Raw genomic sequence first — 5,698 nt, forward strand, 5'->3', positions numbered from 1 at the left:
TGGTGTGAACGCGGGGGGGGGGGGGGGTGTTGAGTGAAGTGCAGCTAAATCTATCGTTGCTCGTGTGAATTAGCTCACGCTTAGATTAATTAGTCTTTCAAGAAGATGAAATTCTGTCGTTTACCTTTCCCTATTTGTTAAGCTTGAATCCTTCGCCAATTTCAGGGATGGAATACCGTTCCGTACAAAAAGCCTGTGTCGAAATTCGTCTTCATTGTGCTCCTTCTTTTTAGTTGCTCAAGATTCTCTTATTCTTGGTGGGTGGTCATATCTTATAAGTTCATAGAATAGACACGTGTCATCTCCGGCTGCGAACAAAATTGTTTTTACCTTCGAGAATTATCAATTAACACATCTGCTTAATGTATAAATACTTTAATAATTGCTTTTGAAATGTTATAGATTTGTAAAAATAGATTGAAAATGTGTGAATTAAGCTGTCAATTATCATATTACAATAATTTCCTGTAGAAACCCGGGAGTAGATTTAACTTAATTTGATAGAGCTCATTAGATTGTTTTCATCAAGAGTTATATTTTTATATTACATTAGGAGTTTGATAAAAAAAATCGTCTTTTAAAAAGAATAAAACAAGAGTTGAAGGCTCTAATTGCTAAATAACTGTATCACCCATTCTAATTTGAAACATCCCTACTACATTTTCTCATTACTATTATTTAGTAAGCCTTGCACATAATTAGAAATTTCACTTAATCATGAACCAAAATATGCATTGTTGATTTATTTATGATACCAGAGCTAAAAATTTTTATTAGATATAACAATGACTATATTTTAGGCTGATGGATTATGTAACTGATACTTCTCTATTTATGATTCCAATAAAGTAATAGAGAAGGAGCTATTTAAATACACAACCCTCGCTTTGTGTAGGCCGAGCTAAGAATTTCATTTAAAACACAGGTATTTGGGCATGTAAGCAACCGGCTTCGAACATATGGCGCTAGGGAAATGGAAACAGGTGCATCACGAAAAATACAAGTCGGAGACGAGAAAATCTTCGCCTAAAACATAGATTGTGCTCAACTTAACCCATCTATGAATAACACTAAAGATGTATAACTTTAATTATATTATTATTATTATTATTATTATTATTATTATTATTATTATTACTTGCTGAGCTACAACCCTAGTTGGAAAAGAAGGCTGCTATAAGCTCAGGGGCCCCAACAGGGAGAATAGCCCAGTGAAGAGAGGAAACGAGGAAAAATAAAATATTTTAAGAACAATAACATTAAAATAAATATTTTCTATATAAACTATTGAAACTTAACAGAACAAGAGGAAAAGAAATAATATAGAATAGTGTGATCGAGTGTACCGTCAAGCAAGAGAAATTCACCCCAAGATAGTGGAAAACCATAGTACAGAGGCTATGGCACTATCCAAGACTAGAGAACAATGGTTAGATTTTGGAGTGTCCTTCTCCTAGAAGAACTGCTTACCATAACTAAAGAGTCTCTTCTACCCTTACCAAGAGGAAAGTAGCCACTGAACAATTGCAGTGCAGTAGTTAACCTCTTGGTTGAAGAAAAACTGTTTGGTAATATCAGTGTTGTCAGGTGTATGAGGACAGAGGAGATTCTGTAAAGAACAGGCCAGACTATTCTGTTTATGTGTAGGGAAAGGGAAAGTGACAAGAAGATATAATGAGAAATATATCTTTTATATGGGTTTTTATATTCTGTAATGGTCATCAATGTTTTACAGTGATTGAATTTGAAATTGCTTTATGATAACTTTTCTCCAGTTTAGATAGAAGTATGCCTGTGAGTTTTTAAATTAGCTCTTGAAAATCTGGATAGATGGAATAGTTTCCATAATCTGGTAATACTAAGGACATAATTTCCATTCGTCCCATCGACGTCGCTATTAATGAACCATTCACCTTTAAGTCCAATGTAATGTAAGTGAATTCATTTACGATATTTTTAAATGACACCTTGAAAGACGAATCATGTTCTTTGTGTCAGGGATACTAGATTAAATTATGTCACTCAATCACTCTTTTGTAACTTATATTTCAAAGAAATATATAAATATAATGTCCTAGCTTGGTGTACTAGATAAGGTCTCCAGGATAGGATAATTTTCCTGCCTGAATCTTTTAGTTTATCTTAAAAAGCTAAGCTACAACCTTAGTTGGAACAGTCAAGATGCTATAAACCGAAGGGCTACAATCGGGAAAAGTGGCTCAGGGAGGAAAGGAAATAAGGAGATAAACTACACAAGAATTCATAACCAATCAAAATAAAGGTATCATGTACATGTTGAATGATGAATGATCAACATCATGTGCTTGAAGGAAGTCTCATCATCTTTGAACACCTGCCATTCTCATCTTTCATGTATGATCTCAACACTTCAATCAAGATATTAGGAAAAATTTCTTGCAAATCTTCTGGTAAATTTAAGACGCATATTCCATTCTAGTTCTTAACTTTTCTCCAGAAATTTGTAAATTATAAGTACCAAACTGTCTTTATTCTTTCTTCACGATCAAACCACCATATGACAATTTACCGCATCAATCTCACATTTCTTCCTGTTTCCCCTTCTTTTCAAATACCTATTTCAAAAATACTTCACAAGTAATATAATCTAATAGCAACCTTATTTATACAGCCTTCTGAGCTTTACGTCCATCCGTTATCTTTACAAACCTGAATTCTAACTTTAGACTTCTTAATTTATTCTATCTTAAAAATTCCTCTGAAATCCTATTACTTTTATTTGCGAATTTAAGTTGTTAATCGGAGCATTTTTCGTTCGTATTTAATCCTTGACATTAATTCATTCAATAGGTTTAGGAATCTTTCAGTAAATTCTTCTTTAAACAACATCTGACCCAAATCGTTCGTGAGGATGATCTAATCAAACTGATTGGTGTAATTTGTGCTAATGTGGTCCTGACTAATATTACTATAAATTTGATTTTCTTATTCAACACTTTACACGTTTCTTTTTCTTTAAAGTTTGAAATTAAAAATCTAACCGTGTAATAACTGAAGTGATACCTAATGCTTTTAGTCTAAAATTATTTTCAAAGCCTTGATATATTGGAATGATTTTTTTTCCAGCCGTTGCTCGGATTAAGTTACATAGACAAGAATGATGTTCTTTGTAAAATGATATTGTATTACTCCTGGCCCTAAAGCAGAAATAGAGTCAGTGGAATTTTGTATTAATACACAGATCATTTGTTAAATAAGAAATGTATGATATTTTGAGGAGCTGACACAAACCTTCGTAACAACACTTTTGTATAACCATCCAACGTACTGTTGAATATGTATCATTGCAAACTAATGATGACATTTCTTATTTAGCTAAAAGTAATAAAATGATTGTATTTTTCTTCAAAATAAATCTGAAGCAAGTTTTGAAAGGCTTCTACCAAATCAGAGATGGTTGCCGACTGTCAGATTTCGTACAAAGAAATTCCAGGAGTTGGTCTCGGAAACATCCATTAGGTTCCGGAAGTTCTCTCCATATCAAACTTGAGTCATGAATCAAGAGGACTTTTCCCATATTTCCCCTTTGTCTAGCCCAAGTTCTAACTTTCCCTATAAACATACGGTATTAGAATATGATATTTTTTCCCAATAGTGACTCATGATTCTTTAACGAGATGTGTACTCACGAGCCTCTTATTTTATTTATATTCTAAATAAAGGATTACTATGCCATATATCAGAGGAGTTTTCATTGATTTCTTGAATGTTTTCAAATATTTTACATTGGTAACATTGCTATTTTTTCTTATTTTTTTAGGATGGTTGGAAACTCTCTCTCTCTCTCTCTCTCTCTCTCTCTCTCTCTCTCTCTCTCTCTCTCTCTCTCTCTCTCTCTCTCTCTCTCTCTCTCTCTCTCTCAGTCCAACAGTAGGAAACAAAAGCAAAATCCTCAAAGAATTTCCTTGTAAAGGAAAGTATGCTAACAATTTCATCATAGTTTTTCCAAAGGGGTAAATTGAATATTTGGAAAGGGCAGTGTTTTCTTTGAAAAAAAAAAAAAAAAAAAAAAAAAAAAAAAAAAAAAAAAAACTTTTGAATGGATGAATATTTTCAAACCTATTTAATATAAGATATAGCAAGTATTTGTGTTTGAAATAATGCTTTCACGTCAGTTGGTAATTTTCTGTGATAAAAAGTCCTAAAGCAATATTATTAGCAGCTATTATAGAAATTACTGTCTTCCAACTATTCCTTATAAGGTTTACGTACATTGGAAGTGTATTTTTTTTTTTTGTAGTTCTTTTGCAATATCAATCCATGGTATAGAGATATAAACCCTATCACCCCGGGTGATAGTGGTAGCGACTGTTGTTCTTTTATTTTTCTTGGACCAACCCTCCTGTTGTTTAAAATGCTCGTTTCCATTTGGTAAAGAGATTCGCTTTAATTTGGGAAATATTTAATCTAGAAAATATATATATATTCTTATCAATGCCAGCTATAATTTGATTGACAATTCTTTTCAACATTTCGGTTCATTTTATTGTCAAAGAGAAGTGGTGGCATTTCGTGGTTTCGTGTGAAAAGAGGTTTTATTGTAAATTAGAAAAGGTCAGGAAGTTCACGCTGATCTCTTTTTAAGCCAAAATTAACCCTATTTAATTATAACATTTCTGGTTCATTTTAACTACTCTAATAAATTTTTATCTAACACTTTCTTAGAATAGATTTGATTAATTATGCGTAAAATAAATTTCACTTATTGTATGACATTTTTTTTTATCTTTTTAATTAATTATATAGCGTTGGCCTAATGGTTATCGATGATTGAGAATAGCAACGATAATTTCTATATTTCAAAGGTATCAATCTTTTTTATACTTTCCACGGGCTTTAAATTATCTCCATTTTTACTGGCGTTATACTTTTTTTTGGTGTACTTTTTATTAAAGATTTTTTTTTCGGTGCTCATATGCATTTTATTACGTTTCGTGTAAATGCGTTATTGCGTTTTATAAAAATCTATATTACTGTTTCCCTTAAACCAAAGATCATAACATTCTCATTTCAACATTTTTAGAGGGAAACAAATACTTTCATGCTGCAGTTTAATAACGAGCTATTGTCTGTCTAAAACCAATTAACCTGTTCTGGTAACCGAAATTGTTCGATTTTCATAATATGATAATAATTCTTAATTTTTTTCGTATTTTTAGGAATGTTTCCCATTGAAATGAAATCTCTGCTTTCCAGGCGCTTTTATGAAGGCACAGCAATAACAGTAAAGAAAGTAGTGGGGTTAAAGAGCCTTTGAACACACAGTCTATTATATTGTTAAATCTAACTCAGTGGTTCCCAAATAGAGGTAAATTACCCCACTGGGGGTAATTTCACTTTTGTTGGGGCTAATGACAGTTTTTATTTCGACAGGTGCTGAATATTTATACATTTACATACACATACATACATGTATACTTACATACACACATACATATATATATATATATATATATATATATATATATATATATATATATATATGTTTGTGTGTGTGTATTATTATTATTAAAAAGATTATCAATTTAAATATTAACGAACGCCCAGTATCTCTCGCCGGCAATTAGTTGTCACTTAAGAGGAGGTTGGAGATTGCAGTAAGCTTGGCTGAAATTTTATGTGGACCTAACCAAGCTGACAGACTGACATGGGTACCACC

This window comes from Palaemon carinicauda, chromosome 11, assembly GCF_036898095.1.
Source record: "Palaemon carinicauda isolate YSFRI2023 chromosome 11, ASM3689809v2, whole genome shotgun sequence".
Lineage (NCBI taxonomy): Eukaryota > Metazoa > Arthropoda > Malacostraca > Decapoda > Palaemonidae > Palaemon > Palaemon carinicauda.